The following is an 18,268-nucleotide window of genomic DNA, read 5'->3' on the forward strand; positions in this document are numbered from 1 at the left end:
TTACTAATCATGTTTATCTGTATCTTGGCTGGAAAATAATTTGGGCTTTGTAGCTGTGTGCAGTACTGATTCTATTAGGCCATCTATACTAAGCTCCACCAGATTTAAAATTAATAATAATTTGTAGCTGCATCTAGCCCGGAAAATAATTTTCTGGCTCCGAGATGCGCAGGACATATAAGTGCCTTCTTGCTGCGCTACCTGCAACATGACCCTCAGATTGTCAGAATTCTAAGTAATCCTGACTACTGGGTTGCCACACTCTTAGATCCCTGACACTCTTCGATCAACTTTTTCATTTTAATAAAGACCAAAAAAATGGTCATTTTTGAAATTATAAGCATTAGCAGGTTATTAGAAACTGAAATCAAACAGTTTTCAACTCAAAACTTTATTCTAGGTGATGTTAAATTTGCACATAGGACCCCTTGTTCGAAAGGAGCTTCTGAACTCTCTCGTCCATTGAATTTGTCAGGTTTTGGATGGTTTCTGCTTCAATTGTTTTGCATGAGGACAGAATACCCTCCCAGGGCTGTTGCTTAGATGTGAACTGCCTCCCGCCATCATAGACACTCCTTTTGATGATGCTCCAGAGGTTCTGAATGGGGTAGAGGTCAGGGGAGCATGGGGGTCACACCATAAGTTTGTCCCCTGTTATGCCCATATCAGCCAGAGATGCAGATGTGTTATGTGCAGCATGAGACGGTGCATTATCATGCATGAAAATGATCTTGCTGTGGAATACACGGTTCTTCTTCTTGAACCATGGCAGGAAGTGCTGTTTGAGAAACTCCACATACATTATGGAGTTCATCTTTACCCCTTCAGGGATCCTAAAGGGGCCGACAATCTCTCTCCCCATGATTCCAGCCCAAAACATTACTCCACCTCCTCCTTGTTGGCGCTGTAGCCGTGTTTGCGTGGGGTGTCCATCAACCAGCCATCCTCCACTCCATCCATCTGGACCATCGAGCATTGCACGGCACTCATCCGTGAACAAAACAGTTTTGAAATCAGTCTTCATGTAATGTTTGGCCCACTGGAGCCGTTTCTGCTTGTGTGCAGTGGATAGAGGAGGTCGACAGGATGGCGTACGCACAGCTGCAAACCTCTGAAGGACCCTGCATCTTGTTGTTCGGGGGACGTTGGAGGCACCAGGAGCTTCAAAAACTTGTCTGCTGCTTTGACAAGGCTTTTTTGCCGCTGCTCTTTTAACCTGACGTAATTGCCTGTAGGAAAGAGTCCTCAATTTGCCCTTATCAGCACGCACACATGTGTACTGTGAATCAGCTACATACTTCTTGATTGCCAAGACACTTCATCCTGATCATCGCACAATGTTGATTGTAGTCATGCCTTGACCTAAACACTCCACAATTTGTTGCTTCTCAGCAGCCGACACATCCTTTTTCTTTCCCATCTTGGCAGAAAATGTAGGCTGCTTAATAATGTGGGACAGCCTTCTTAAGTAGTCTTGCCTTTCATTGGACACACCTGCCAAACTAATTAGCACAGGTGTCTGCAATTGCTTACAGTGATATAAAGAGCCCTGACACACATCACCATCAATGAGTTTAACTGACAAACAAACAAATTCTTCCCTTATCACTCCTAAACACTTTTTGCATAATAATTTGGAACACAGTGTACATGTGCTTTTCCACAAAACACCAGTGGTTCACGTAGTGAATCTTACAGTTCTAACTTGCCAACCGTGGTCTGTATGGAGTTGTTCAATAAAGGGCCCAAAATTAAGATAACATAGACGGGAGAGGTCTCTATGAATAGGAATTCCTAAGTATTTGATACCCTGTGACGGCCAGGCAAAGGGAAAGTTAGACTGGATGGAATCCTGTATGGATTTGGGGAGGGAGACATCGAGGGCCTCAGACTTCGCTGCATTGATTTTAAAATTTGACCATGTAACAAAGTGATATATTTCAGCCATAACAGAAGGGATGGATATATATGATTGAGTGATATATACTAGGACATCATCAGCAAATAGAGAGCACTTGTACTCTGTGCCTCCCACCTCAATCCACCTAATATTGGGGTTATGGCGAATTGATGAGAGCAGGTGCTCCGTCACTAGGATGTATAAGAGAGAGGACAGAGGACATCCCTGCCTTGTCCCATTGGTGATTATGAAAGGTGATGAAAATGTTCTGACGCGCCCCCTGGGCCTTGGGACACCCGGAGCCGGACCCTTTTTGGTGGATGCTGGTGGTTGTAGTCTCTGTGGCGGCGACCCGGTTCCGTGGCTCAGGGCGGTCAAACCAGTGGCGGAACTATTTATGTGTTTTTGAAGCTTAAATGTCCGACTACGCCACCCATGGATTGGGGTCAGAGTGAACCGCCGCTGCAGAGCAGACCGCTGAGGCTGGTGTTGTGGGTGCAGCAGAGCGTAGCATAACTCCCCACGGGAGGAGTATAGCCTCAGGGCAGTGTATGCGGAGGATGGGGGTGATGGTGCAGGGCAGCAGCAGTAACGACACGGAGTCAGTGATGCAGTCCAGGGCCTTTATTCACAGTTCTTATTATCCAGACCACTTCTGCAGGTAACGGCTGCCCACGTCATACTGTGCTCACCAGGTGAGGGGCTCGGACAACTCCCAGATAACTTTGGAGCGATTCACAGGACCCCCTTTGTGTGTCCTTTGTCTGGCCTTTCTTACCAACCCTTCTGTCCGGCTGCCTCGGGCCTCCTCTTGGTAAACTTGGCGCCAGTTTCCCTGACCCTATGTGGTGCCTTCCTGTGTCACATAAAATGTCACAGCCTCCGGTTTCTAGCTGAGGGTCGTTTCCCGCCTCCACTAGTTTCGGGGACCGGTCTCCCCCTTTGGCCTGACCCCTCCACGCAGGTGGATTCTGGCGTGCGGTGGCGACTCGCCCGTCCGCACCCCTGGGATCCCTTCGCTCCTCGTTCCTGGAGCCTTCTCCGCTCCTCTTCCTTCCTTCTCCCTCTTCCAGGCCTGGGCCTCTGTTACTAGGCCCGCCTCCGGAGCAGAGCTCATGCAGAGCCCCTGCTCCCTGTCACTTCTGCTCAGACTTCTCTGCACTGAACTAAGATGGTGCCCACCTTTTATACTCCCTTCTCAATGCACCCAGGAACTGCTTCCTCCCTGCTCCTGCACTACAGGGTTCCCCTTCCTCAGTGTTCCCTCCCCCCACTCCAGCCAGGGACAGGGACTGTCGTGCCCATCTCAGGGGCATATTGGTCGCCCTGCCCCACTGCAATGTGAGGTAATGCATGCAGGTGTCGGGTCCTGATCCACACTCCATCCTTACCTGAGAGTGAGATATCACACCTCTGGGTGAGGTGCAATACCTCTGTAGCAACAGAGCCCTCAGGGTGCTACAGTTCCATTTATCTTCAGCCTAGGTGACGTATTGCCATACAGGGCCGTGATTTTGGCTATAAAAGGGTCCCCTAGACCCCCAAGCTTTTTAAGAGAATAATATATGGCGTGCCAGGAGACTCTATGGAATGCTCTCTCAGCATCCAACGAGAGTATCTAATTACAAATTTTTAACTGCATCTAGCCCAGGAAATACTTTGTGCCTAGTAGCAGTGTCTGCTAGTCAGCGGATTATCCTGGCTGTTAAGCAAGCTACACCACCTGTAGTTTGGACACTTAATTTTTTCAAAGGAAATGCTTCGGGACCACGGGATACTCAGTGAAGAGCATCAGGAGGCACCCAAAGGCATAGGGGCTGGGACTGGCGGTAGGATGCCTTGAGGTGGACAGCCGAGCTCGATCCTTATAAAAGCTTTCTAACTGCAGCAGCTTTAGTGGACGCTACTGGAGCTGGAATTACGCGGCTGCTGGCATGAGACTTGCCCTCCAATAGATCCTTGTAAAAGGATTTAAAGTGTACTCATTCAAATTAGAGAGACAATTTAAAATAAAAAGCTTAGAGCTGCCTCCACCACAGGGGGGCTCGCTTGACCCACCAGCGGACAGGCACCAGTATTGGGAGAGGGGGGCTGGCCGTCAGGGTCCACCGCAGCTCTGGCACAAACCCGGCGACACGGAGGTGGCACGGGCAGGAACGGACTGGCCGTGTCGGCTTCTCACTTTTTGGATTTTAGAAGGGCATGACATGCCTATATCTGTGTCTCCCCCTCCTTTTACTCCTCCACCTCTTTTCTTTTCGCATGACTATATGTACTTGTCACTCTTCCATGTGTTAGTTATGTCTTCTGAGCAGTTTGTCAGCTTTTGGACACCTTTGAAGGTGTTTTCTATGTGTTTCTATGTGTTTTTGTTTGCCTGCCATTGGTTTTAACAGTGTTCGAAGGTGTTCGACGAACAGTTCGGCAAACACACGGGTGTTCGACGAACTGAACCGAACTCGAACACTACGGGGGTGGCTCAACACTACAGTGGACCCAACTTATAGGAAGGTATTTTGAGACGAACATGTTTGGAGGAGAGCCAAACCTTGTCTCCCGGACGGAATTGAGGTGGGTCCAGACGTCTCTTGTCGGCATGTCTCTTCATCCGCTCGGAGGATTGAAGAAGTGCGGATCTAGTGTCCTCCCAAATAGTGGAAAATTCACTGACCAGAGACTCCGAGGTAGGATTGTCCACTGAAGCGGAGACGGGAAACTGAATCTGGGGGTGTTGACCGTAGACCACAAAGAACGGGGACTTGGAAGAAGATTCGCTCTCATGGTTGTTATAGGAGAACTCGGCCCATGGTAGGAGCTCTACCCAATCGGTATGGTGAGCGTTGACAAAGTGCCGGAAGAAGCTGGTAAGGATCTGGTTGATACGTTCCACTTGGCAATTGGACTGAGGATGATAAGCGGAGGAGAAATCCAGAGAGACATCCAGCAGCTTACACGTAGCTCTCCAGAAGCGCGAAGTGAACTGGACCCCTCGATCAGACACAATGTGGAGGGGTAGGCCGTGGAGACGAAAGATGTGATGGATGAAGTCCTTAGCCAGCACAGATGCAGACGGGAGACCAGGCAGAGGGATAAAGTGGGCCATTTTAGTAAAGCGGTCAGCGACCACCCAAATGACAGTACAACCGGCAGAAACAGGGAGATCAGTAATAAAGTCCATAGCAATGTGTTGCCACGGGGCAGCAGGTATGGGAAGAGGCAGGAGACGGCCGGCTGGAAGATGTCTGGGAACCTTGTTGCGGACACAGGATGAACAGGCCGTGACGAAGACTACGACATCCTTGTGCAGGGAAGGCCACCAGTAATGCCGGGTAATGAGCTTGAAGGTCTTCCTCTGACCAGCATGGCCGGCTAATTTATATGAATGACCCCAGTGAAGAACCTTCTTACGATCAGGAACCGCTACAAACGTCTTACCGGGTGGGAAACGAGACAGGTCCAAGGGAGCCACATTCATCACTTTGGAGGGATCGATGATATGCATATGCTCCTCCTCTTGATCGGCAGACAGGAAGGATCGGGACAAAGCCGACGTTCTTGTCTGCAGGGCGGTAATTTATTGTAAAGTTGAAACAGGTGAAGAACAAAGACCACCGGGCCTGACGAGGATTAAGTCTTTGGGCATTTTGTAGATATGCCAGGTTTTTGTGGTAAGTGTAGATGACCACCAGGTGCAGAGCCCCCTCTAGCAGGTAACGCCACTCCTCCAGTGCCAATTTGATGGCTAGCAGTTCTCGGTCTCCTATGGAGTAGTTGCACTCGGACGAGGAGAAGAGCTTGGAGAAGAAGCCGCAGATTACCATTCTCCCGGACAAAGATTTCTGGGTGAGCACCACTCCGGCTCCGGAAGAGGAAGCATCAACCTCCAGAAAGAACTGTTTGTTGCAATCCGAACGGTGCAGCACCGGGGCAGAAGAGAAAGCTTGTTTTAAGGAGAGGAAGGCCTCCTCCGCTTCGGACGTGCATTCCTTAGGATTTGCTCCCTTACGGGTGAGCGCAGAGATGGGTGCAGTCCGGGAAGAGAAATGTGGGATGAAGAGGCGGTAATAGTTAGCGAAGCCCAGGAACCGCTGAATCGCCTTCAACCCCACTTTAAGACGGCAGAGACTTTCTCGGGGTCCATCCGTAGACCAGTCTTAGAGACAATATAGCCCAGGAAAGGAAGAGAGGTCTGCTCGAAGAGGCATTTCTCAAATTTTGCGTATAGGCGATTCTGCCTGAGCCTAAGCAGGACCTGACGAACATCCCTCTGGTGTGTGGGTAGATTCGGAGAGAAGACCAATATGTCGTCCAGGTACACCACCACGCATGAATATAGGAGGTCATGGAAGATGTTGTTAACTAGTTCTTGGAAGACGGCTGGAGCATTACAGAGACCGAAGGGCATCACACCGTCCCGGGTATTGAATGCCGTCTTCCACTCGTCTCCTTGGCGGATCCGGACCAAGTTATACGCCCCACGAAGATCGAGCTTGGTGAAGATCTTCGTGCCTTTAAGGCGGTCGAACAGCTCTGAGATGAGCGGCAGGGGATATCTGTTTTTGATAGTAATCTGGTTGAGTCCCCTATAATTGATACAGGGGCGAAGTGAACTGTCTTTCTTTTTTACGAAGAAGAATCCTGCTCCAGCCGGGGAGGTCGATTTCTGGATGAATCCCCTAGCCAGATTTTCTTTGATATACTCAGACATGGCCCGGGTTTCGGCCAGCGACAAGGGGTAGATATGCCCCGGGATGGAGAGGCACGGGGTACCAGATCGATAGGCAATCATATGGCATGTGAGGTGGCAGTGTTTCTGCTTCCTTCTTGTCGAAGACATCTGCATAGGACCAGTAAAGTGCTGGTAGACCAGGTAAATTAGCCGGAGTAAACGGGGGTCGAGCTGGGCAACCAAAACCAGGCAGGTCTCATGGCAATCCTGCCCCCAACGGAGCACCTCACCGGATCGCCAATTCACAACGGGTTCATGTCTCTGTAGCCAGGGTAGACCTAGCAAAAGGGTGTGAGAGAGTCTGGATAGCACATGGAAGGAGATCCTATCCAATTGCAGCATTCCCACCTGAAGGGTTACAGGCTCTGTGACGAGCAAGATGGTCATCGGAAGGATTCTTCCATCCACAGAAGCGACTGCCAATGGTTCAGCCAGAAGTTTGGTGGGAATCTGATACTTCTCTGCAAGGGAATGAGAAATGAGATTCCCAGCGGCTCCGGAATCCAGGTGGGCGGATTCAAAGAAGCGGGTCTCTCCACAGGAAATAGAAACGGAAAGAGTCAAGGACGGAGAGGATTTACTCTTGCCTAGGACGACCTCTCCGAGCGGTCCTAGACACTGGAGTTTCCCGGCTTCACCGGACAGGAACGGATCAGATGCTCCTTACTACCAGAGTAGAAACAGCTCCCCTCGGCTCGGCATGTTTCTTGGCGAGACTTGACCATCTTGGTCTGGTCGATCTGCATGGGTTCGGGTGAGCGTGCTCGGGGAGTTGCTGGTTGGGAGGCAGGTTTCTGGAAAACAGGAGCAAGACGAGGAAATCTTTTTTCCCGGTTAGTCTCCTTAGCTCGTTCCAGGAAACGGATGTCAATCAGGGTAGCTAGTGACACCAGGTCATCCAGGATGGTAAGAATGTCCTGGCCGGCTAGCTCGTCCTTGATCCATCCGGAAAGACCCTCCCAGAAGGTGGACACCAGTGTCTCATTGTTCCAGGCAAGCTCAGATGCAAAGGTATGGAACTGTATGGCATACTGGCCCACGGTGAGACTCCCTTGGCGGGTAGGCAGAGTCGCCGCCGGAGCTGGTGCCGCTCGGCTCGAGGCGGACACAGGTGGGATGGACAGCGTGTCCAGGTGAGAGTTGACAGACCACAGGTAGGTCAGGATGGTTTCCTGTTGGGATCTCTGACAAGAAACCTCCTGGTACAGGTCAGCAAGCGCAGAAGCCTGGGGGCCACTGGGTTCCATGGCCCGTGCAAACTGTTACGGATCCGGGTGGTGGAACCTCTGTGCTGCGGTGCAAGGAGGGACCATCAAGAGAATGCCAAGAGTGTGCTAATCAGTCATCAAAGCAAAAGGTGGCTACTTTGAAGAACCTAGAATATAAGACATATTTTCAGTTGTTTCACACTTTTTAGTTAAGTATATAATTCCACATGTGTTAATTCATAGTTTTGATGCCTTCAGTGTGAATGTACAATTTTCATAGTCATGAAAATACAGAAAAATCTTTAAATGAGAAGGTGTGTACAAACTTTTGGTCTGTGTGTGTGTGTGTATATATATATATATATATATATGTATATGTATATGTATATGTGTGTGTATATATACATATATATATATATATATATATATATATATATATATATATATATATATATATATATATATATATATAATATATATATATATACATTCTATTGCCTGCACATTAAGTGGATAGACACTTAAAGGTATAAATACACCCTCTTCATAAACTAGTGATTCTTATTAGCAAGTTAAACATAGTAAAACCCTCAGCACTTATAAGGTGGAAGGAAAAGTAAAAAGCTGGTTCATATTGACCACTAAATAAACAGCAGTCTTCGTAATGCATTTATTGAGTTTCTGCATGGTTTCTTTCATCTGCTATTACAGTCATTTAAATGTGAGATATTGGACAGACCGGTCAAATTTAATTTGACCCTTTTTAACACAATAGATTCTTTTCACTTCAGGTGCTGAGAATGAAAATCAGGCAACATTAAACACACTAGAATATGAAGTGCCCATAGGTTATTGATGGGAGTAGGAAAAAGACATCATGTCCTGTACACTTTCATTAAGGCAAAAAAGATGAAAATTGGAGTCTTCAGCCATTCTAGTTAACAATTCTTCTCTTTCCTCTTATACAGAAAAGTAAATGAATAACAAATAGCAAATTAAAGAAATACCACTTTCAATGATACTAAGGCGTTATGCCCATGACTCTCTTCCAGTTCAGAGAATTAGTGTCGTAAAATGGTAGAATGCAATCTTATGTGGGTTTCCTTAATTCTGTTTGTACCATGGTAACTTTTAAATGCATTCCAAGTGCCACTATATTAAAAGAAAATAAGAAACAGAAGATAATGGAGACTGATAAATCACACCCATTTAAAAATGGTTGTTCAAGATGTCATTTGTTCTAAATTCATGACAAGGGCAAATTATATTTAACACCTTAATCAACTTGCAAATTTTATAGGGGCTATGTCCCTTACAATGCTCTGCATTTAGTTTAGACTGTTATAGATTTTCTGTAAAGGGAACCTGAAAACTAATACATGTTGTCCTAATGAATTTCCGAAACGTATGTTTGACTCTGAAACATTGCAGCCTTTCAGGGAAAATCATACTTTAAAAGCAGCTGGAGATCTAACCACATGAGTGACTAGTTGGAAAGTCCAGTCCCTGAAGGCTTCTCCCACCCACTCCTCTTGAGTGACAAGTCTTCCTGTATGCATGGATTGGGAGAGACCTCTGAGCCACTGCCAGCAGACGGGGAGAAGCCACTGGGTTCCCAACTTTCCAACTAGTCACCTGCGCGGCTTGGTCCCCGGTGTTTTTTAAAGTATGTTTTGCTCTGAAATGCTACATTGTCTCAGAGTCAGACATAAGTGGCAGAAATTCTAAAGCTAGTACCTGATACAAGTTGCCTATGGTTCGGGCAGCATGGATGAGCTGTCAGGTTCTTCTTATCCTTTAGCACAAAATGGCGTACATGTACGTCATGTCCATAAATGTCCGGTCTATCAAAATATAAAATTAATTAACCCATTTGGTAAACACCATAAAGAGAAATAAAATCAAAATTCCAGAATAATCAGTGCTCACAACTTCGTATGTAGCCCAAACTGGTATCAATAATACCTTCAGCTCTCCTTAGAAAAACATGCCCTTACACAGCTCTATTGATGGAAAAATAAAAACATTATGGGTCTCGGAAAATGGCAACTCAAATCAAAACTTTTTGTTGCAAATTTCAGAATTTTTTCAGAATTAGCAAATGTTTCTGAAGAATTTCACATGCATGTCTATGTTGAGAATTGTAGTCAAACATACCGTATTTTTTGGACTATAAGATGCACTGGACCATAAGATGCGCCTAGGTTTTAGAGGAAGAAAATAGAAAAAAAATTTAAGCAAAAAATGTGGTCATGATGCACTTTTATGGGGGAGGGGTCTGATGATGATCCTGTTATAGGGATAATGTCCCCCAATTCTGTACTAATATCCCCCCTCCTGGTATATATGTCTCCATCCTGGTATACATTGCCACCCATCCTGATATATATGATCCCCATCCGGGTATATATAATCCCCATCCTGGTAAATATGGTTCCCATCCTGGTATACATAGCCCCCCATCCTGGTATATATGCCCCCCCATTCTGGCATACATGGCATCTCATCCTGGTATAAATCCCCCCCCCCCCATCCTGGTATACATGGCTCCCCTATCCTGGTATATATGAACCCCACCCTGGCATATATGAACCCCATCCTGGTATACATGCCCCTCCTGGCATACATTGCCCCCCCATCCTGGTATGCATGGCATCCCATCCTGGTATACATGGTCCCCCATCCCCATCCTGGTATTTATGGCCCCCCTCCCCATCCTAGTATACATAGCCCTCATCCCCATCCTGGTATTTATGGCCCCCCTCCCCATCCTGGTATGTAATGGCCCCTATCACGCTGCACACATAAAAAAAAATAAACAATTCTACTCACCTTCCCTCTGCTCCCTTGCAGCACGGCATACTGTTCTGATGCCATGCACCCCCCACACGCCGAGGTTAGTTGCCGGAAGATTCACTGCTCCTCACACCCGGGACTATGGGAGTGGAGAGCAGTGAATATTAATTTACTTTAATAGCTGGCACACTGTTAGCTGAAAATTTGTGTCAAGACTAGAAAATTGCTGCTCACAGACGCTCTCCATTCAATCTCACTGAGCTACAGCTGGTTTGCAAAGAAAAATGGGCAAAAATTTCAGCCTCAAGATGTGCAAAGCTGGTATGCCCCAAAACATACCCCAAAGACTTGCAGCATTAATTGCTGTGAAAGGTGGTTCTACAAATTAATGACTCAGGAGGGCTGAATACAAATGCACATCACAATTTTCAGATTTACAGTATATTTTTAAAATATTTAGAAAACCATGTATCATTACCTTTACACTTCACAAATACAGTACAGACCAAAAGTTTGGACACACCTTCTCATTTAAAGATTTTTCTGTATTTTCATGACTATGAAAATTGTACATTCACACTGAAGGCATCAAAACTATGAATTAACACATGTGGCATTAGATACTTAACAAAAAAGTGTGAAACAACTGAAAATATGTCTTATATTCTAGGTTCTTCAAAGTAACCACCTTTTGCTTTGATGACTGCTTTGCACACTCTTGGCATTCTTTGATGAGCTTCAAGAGGTAGTCATTGGAAATGGTCTTCCAACAATCTTGAAAGAGTTCCCAGAGATGATTAGCACTTGTTGGCCCTTTTGCCTTCACTCTGCGGTCCAGCTCACCTCAAACCATCTCGATTGGGTTCAGGTCTGGAGACTGTGGAGGCCACATCATCTGGAATAGCACCCCATCACTCTCCTTCTTGGTCAAATAGCCCTTACACAGCCTGGAGGTGTGTTTGGGGTCATGGGCCTTTTGAAAAATAAATGATGGTCCAACTAAACGTAAACCGGATGGAATAGCATGCCGCTGCAAGATGCTGTGGTAGCCATGCTGGTTCAGTATGCCTTCAATTTTGAATAAATCCCGAACAGTGTCACCAGCAAAGCACCCCCACACCATCACACCTCCTCCTCCATGCTTCACAGTGGGAACCAGGCATGTAGAGTCCATCCGTTCACCTTTTCTGCGTCGCACAAAGACATGGTGGTTAGAACCAAAGATCTCAAATTTGGACTCATGAGACCAAAGCACAGATTTCCACTGGTCTAATGTTCATTCCTTGTGTTCTTTAGCCCAAACAAGTCTCTTCTGCTTGTTGCCTGTCCTTAGCAGTGCTTTCCTAGCAGCTATTTTACCATGAAGGCCTGCTGCACAAAGTCTCCTCTTAACAGTTGTTGAAGAGATGTGTCTGCTGCTAGAACTCTGTGTGACATTGACCTGGTCTCTAATCTGAGCTGCTGTTAACCTGCGATTTCTGAGGCTGGTGACTCGGATAAACTCATCCTCAGAAGCAGAGGTGACTCTTGGTCTTCCTTTCCTGGGGCGGTCCTCATGTGAGCCAGTTTCTTTGTAGTGCTTGATGGTTTTTGCAACTGCACTTGGGGAGACTTTCAAAGTTTGCCCAATTTTTCGGACTGACTGACCTTCATTTCTTAAAGTAATGATGGCCACTTGTTTTTCTTTACTCAGCTGCTTTTTTCTTGCCATAAAACAAATTCTAACAGCCTATTCTAATCAGCTGTGCATCCACCAGACTTCTGTACAACACAACTGATGGTCCCAACCCCATTTATAAGGCAAGAAATCCCACTTATTAAACCTGACAGGGCACACCTGTGAAGTGAAAACCATTTCCGATGACTACCTCTTGAAGCTCATCAAGAGAATGCCAAGATTGTGCAAAGCAGTCATCAAAGCAAAAGGTGGCTACTTTGAAGAACTTAGAATATAATACATATTTTCAGTTGTCTCACACTTTTTTAAGTATATAATTTCACATGTGTTAATTCATAGTTTTGATGCCTTCAGTGTGAATGTATAATTTTCATAGTCATGAAAATACAGAAAAATCTTTAAATGAGAAGGTGTGTCCAAACTTTTGGTCTGTACTGTACTTGTTACTTTGTGTTGGTATATCACATGAAATCCTACCAAAATACATTTAAGTTTGTGGTTGTAATGTGAAAAAATGTGGAAAAGTTCACGGGGACACCTGCTTTGGATGATATGGGGGAAGAATTCATGTCTGCTCCATCGTGCTTCCAAACATGTATAGCATGGTGCAGTAAATTACTCCTCACCAGAATTTATACATGTGTATCATGACGTGAATAGGGGTTAAGTTCTATAGAGCAATATTGCCTCTCATACGGATTCATATGAAACCTGACCAAAAGAAAGTTGTGGCATGCATGTTGCAGAGATATTGTATTGCCTTACAGCAGCATTGCTTCTATGGGTGATTATAAATCTAAGATATAATGCCATAAAGAGAAATTATGGCACCTGGAACACTTACAGTTCCATAATGCAGAATTACTCTATAGGTTTTGTACATGTGACTCTTTTACACACAACATGGAAATATACCTGAAAAGTATATTAGAAGAGGGGGTACTGCCCATATTAGGTTCCAATATATTAACTGCCCCTTTATTAGTGATATCCAAGTAACTTTAAAAGTTACTAAGTTAAAAGCATCTGTCACAATGATTTTACTGAATAAACTAATAGTATGACTGTATAGACCATATAGAATAATAAAAATGATAGCTTTTTTGTAGTAATTTGTTGTACTAGTGCTAAGGAATCAAGTTATGAGTAGTGAAGACCGAGCATACTCGCAAGTACTCGGTATTCGCCCGAGCATCTCAGTACTCGAGATGCTCGGAGCTCGCTGAGTACTTGCGAGATGCTCGGGCGGATGCTTGGGTCCCCTCCCGCATGTTTGGCGCTCTTTAGAGCACCAATCAACATGCAGGGATTGCTTGCCACTCATTGTAATGCAGCAGCCATGATGGTTGTGACATTACAGTGATTGGCTGGCCACACAGCGTCATCAGGTCTATATCAGACCTGGCGCCGCCATGCTCGTCACAGTCACTCCGGAATCAGACAGTGTAGGGAGAGGTGCTGCTGCGTCAGGGAGAGATTTGCTTGTTTCTAGTTAGTGTAGGGAGAAAAACCGTACATTACACATATCCATCTTAACAAACAGTCCATCTGCAGAGATACCAGGCATGCAGGGTATATAGGCAGGCAGTGTATATAGCACAATAGGTTTCATTCCAATTCAACCTTCTGCTGCTGTTAGATATTTCTATACAAAGGCCCAGGTCTCAGGGGCCAGGAGTACTTTTTTTTGGATCTTAATCCTCATTATTTGCTTAAAAAGCAATCCAGAGAACACCGTTTTTCTGCGCCATTTGCTTGTTGGCACTGCAGAATACAGCCAGGTCCTTTCCATATTACAGCGCTAGTAAAATTGTGTTTTCTCTGTCACACAGATCACATACATGTTTTCAGAAAATACTGCCATTTTTGGCCTCCATTCCAATTTTTTTTCACTGTGTCAGCGAAGTTTTTGACACCGGTTTGCTCTTTAAACTAGTTACCTACAGGCCAGGTATTCAAAACTCTGTTTTCTCCGACACACGGATCACATATACGTTGTCAGAAAATACTGCCATTTCTTGCCTCCATTAAAAATTTCTTTCAGTGTGTCAGTGAAGCAATTCACACTAGTTTGCTGTTCAAACTAGTTACCGTCAGGCCAGGTATTTAAAAAACTGTTTTGTCCGTCACATGGATCACATATACGTTGTCAGAAAATACTGCCATTTCTGGCCTCCATTAAAAAGTCTTTCAGTGTGTCAGTGAAGCAATTCACACCAGTTTGCTGTTGAAACTAGCTACCTACAGGCCAGGTATTTAAAACTCTGTTTTCTCCGTCACACGGATCACATATGAGTTCGCTCCAAACTCAGTCATTTGTAGTGAGCGTGGAAGATACTGTCCTCCATTTAAAATGGGCAAGGCACTTGGCAAGGGATGGGGAACTGGATGTGATGGTGATGGTGCATGCAGAGGCCGAGGACAAGGCCGAGGGCAAGCTGAAATTGTGCCACAACAAACACCCACATCTTCTCGCCCGACCTTCCTGTCCCAATTCCCAGGGGACCACAGCACACCACTATTGAAGCCAGAGCAGTGTCAAAAGGTTATTGGTTGGATAGCAGATAATGCTTCCAGTCACATAGCCGCCACCACCACCACCACCCTGTCTTCCACACGGTCAAGTCTCAGTAGCCGTGAGTCTGGACCGCATATTCCTCACCCTGATCCTCCTTCCTCCCACCATGCCGAGTGTCCGGAGACAACTGATCCCACACTTGGACACTCTGAAGAACTGTTCACTTTTCCATTTATAGATTCGGGCCTCTCGCCTGGTCCACTTGAAGCGGGGCAAGAAGAGATCGCATGTAGCGATGCCCAAATATTTGAGCAGCCACGGTCACATGAAGGCAACAGTGGTAAAGTGTCACAAGAGGTGGACGATGATGAGACACAATTGCAAGAAAGTCAGGAGGAGGACCAGGGTGCGGACGTAGAAGACGAGGTGGTGGATGATATAGTAACTAACCCTACCTGGCAGGAGGACATGCAGAGCGAACACAGCAGTACACAGGGGGAGGGAGGCAGAGCACCCCAACAGGCAGGAAGTAGCAGTGTGGTGGCCGCAGACAGAAGGCAGGCAACCATTCCGCGTAACACCAACACGAAGGAAATTGCCAGTACAACTGTTAGGTCTTCCCGAGTCTGGTTGTTTTTTAAAGACTCTGCCGATAACTCCAAAAAGGCCATTTGCATCACTTGCCAGGCCAGCATCAGCAGGGGTGGCAAAACGACCAGCCTGACCAGCACCAGCATGATCCGGCACATTGCAGCAAAGCACCCGACTTTGTGGGCCGAACCCCAGGGTCCAGGAACAGTGTCTGCGGGTGGCACCATTGCTTCTTCCGCTGTTGTACATGCAAGCCAATCCCCTGTCCATGGTGCATGCGAAGATGCCTCCTGCCCTGCACCTGTCGTTGCACACTCTCAAGTAGCAGCATCAGGAAGCAAGTCCATGTCCTTGTACCAGCGCAGCATTCAGTTGTCCATACCCCAGTCCTTGGAACGCAAGCGCAAATATGCAGCCAATGCCCCACAGGCCACACTACTAAATTCTCACATTTCAGGACTGCTTGCGCTCAAAATGTTGCCTTTTAGGCTCGTGGAGACGGAAGCATTCCGCAGCCTGATGGCGGCGGCTGTCCCTCGGTACTCGGTCCCCAGATGCCACTATTTCTCCCAGTGTGCCATCCCCGCATTACACAAGCACGTGTTGCAAAAAATTAGCCGTGCCCTCAACAATGCAGTTAACGTGAAAGTCCACCAAACCACGGACACGTGGACAAGTGATTGTGGGCGGGGATGGTACATCTCGCTGACGGCACACTAGGTTAACATAGTGGAAGCCGGGACCCAGTCGGACCTTGGGACGGAACACGTCCTCCCAACACCAAGGATTGCGGGCCCTAGGTCAATCAGGGTTGCCCCCACGATCTACAGCTCCTGCACCTCATCCTCCTCAGCCTCCTCCTCCTCTTCAGCCTCCATCTCCGAAATGACCACATCAGTCACAAGCTAGAAGCACTGCATCACTGCCTCGGCCAAGCGACAAAAGGCTGTGCTGAAGCTAATATGCTTAGGTGACAAACCGCACAATGCTGAAGAGTTGTGGACAGCTCTGAAAGAGCAGGCAGATCTGTGGCTCACACCACTGAACCTACAGCCAGGCATGGTCGTGTGTGACAATGGCTGGAACCTGGTGACGGCTCTGAGGCGAGGCGAGCTCACAAACGTACCATGCCTGGCCCATGTGCTTAACCTCGTGGTTCAGCTGTTTCTCAAATCCTACCCGGAGCTGCTGGATCTGCTTGTTAAAGTATGCCGCCTGTGTGCCCATTTTAGAAAGTCAGCTACAGCTTCTGCCGCCCTTGCCGTGTTTCAGCAGCATTTGCAGCTTCCGGCTCACAGACTGGTGTATGATGTCCCCACGCATTGGAACTCTACTCTGCAGATGTTGGGAAGGATTTGTGAGCAGAAGAAGGCAGTTGTTGAGTACCAGCATCAACAAGGCCGTCGGTATTCAGTTCAGACTCCACACATAAGACCTCAGGAGTGGACATGGATGTCAGACATATGTACCATCCTCCAAAACTTTGAGGACTCCACCAAGATGGTGAGCAGCGATGACGCCATATTTAGCGTCACCATCCCACTTCTCTGTCTTCTGAAACGCTCTCTGCTCACAATCAAAGAGGATGCATTGCAGGCGGAGCACGATGAGATGGAGCAAGGAACCATACAGGGTGATTACACACAGCCCAGCCTCATTTCATCCCAACGTGGATTGGGTGACAATGAGGAAGAGGAGGAGGAAGGACAGGAGCTAGTTTTATGCGCTATAGACGGTACTACCTGCACAGCAGTCATACTGTCTGTTCAGCGTGGATGGCCAGAGGACAGAGAGGAGGAGGAGGAGGAAAGCATGGTCAGTCATCCTCTTGGTGAGGACATGGAAGTCTTGCCTGTTTATGTTATGCTGCCTTTCCCATGAGCTCACGTTCTCAAAATTTTGGGTGACAGTTATTACTGGTTGGTGACATTTTTAGACCCACACTACAAGGAGAGCTTTATATCCCTTATTCCTGAGGCGGACAGGTCTACAAAAATGGGGCTGTACCAGAAGACCCTTGTTGCGGAACTATTAAAAAAATTCCCATCTGAAAACGCTGGCAGCAGCGTTGGACAACCAAGGAGTACAGGCGAGAGAGACACAACTTCAATCCAGCAGAGGCAGGGGAATACTGTCAAAGTTCTGGGAGAGTTTTCTCAGCCCCTCCAATCACACAGGCCCTGAGGCGCGGGGTACTTTCACAAGGAGTGCAAAGTTTGGGAAGATGCTGAGGGAGTACCTTGCTGACCATACCAACGTCCTCCGTGATTCCTCTGTGCCTTATAATTATTGGGTATCCAAGCTGGATACGTGAAATGAACTGGCGCTCTATGCCTTGGAGGTCCTGGCCTGCCCTGCCGCCAGCGTTTTATCAGAGCCGGTTTTTAGTGCCACTGGTGGAGTTATAACAGATAAGCGCATCCACCTGTCAACTGAAAATGCTGACAGACTGACTCTTATAAAAATGAACAAGGCTGGATTGGGCCAGACTTCTCAACACCACCGAATGATAGCAGCGTAACATAAACTCAAATCCAATGTCTTTTCTTGGGAGGTGTATTCCCATGCACCTTTTCACACCCAGACATGGGTATACGCTTCCTGATTTTGACCATATGCTCTTGTCCTCCTCCTTCTCCTCATCCTCCACCACCATATCACCAGGGTGACCATGGTCCGTGATGCAACACCCACGTAATTTTTTTAAAGGGTGCTTATGATGCCCGTTAAAAAAAAAAATTTATACAGTATGTTCATGTATAACCCCCAGGGGTAAATGTTTGTCAGCCCATACACTTAGTGTATGGGCATTACAAGTATAGGAGGCCCACTCCTTTCTAATGGGAAC

This window comes from Phyllobates terribilis, unplaced genomic scaffold (genome assembly GCF_046119375.1).
Source record: "Phyllobates terribilis strain yellow unplaced genomic scaffold, ASM4611937v1 Scaffold_5__5_contigs__length_657084704, whole genome shotgun sequence".
Taxonomy (NCBI): Eukaryota; Metazoa; Chordata; class Amphibia; order Anura; family Dendrobatidae; genus Phyllobates; species Phyllobates terribilis.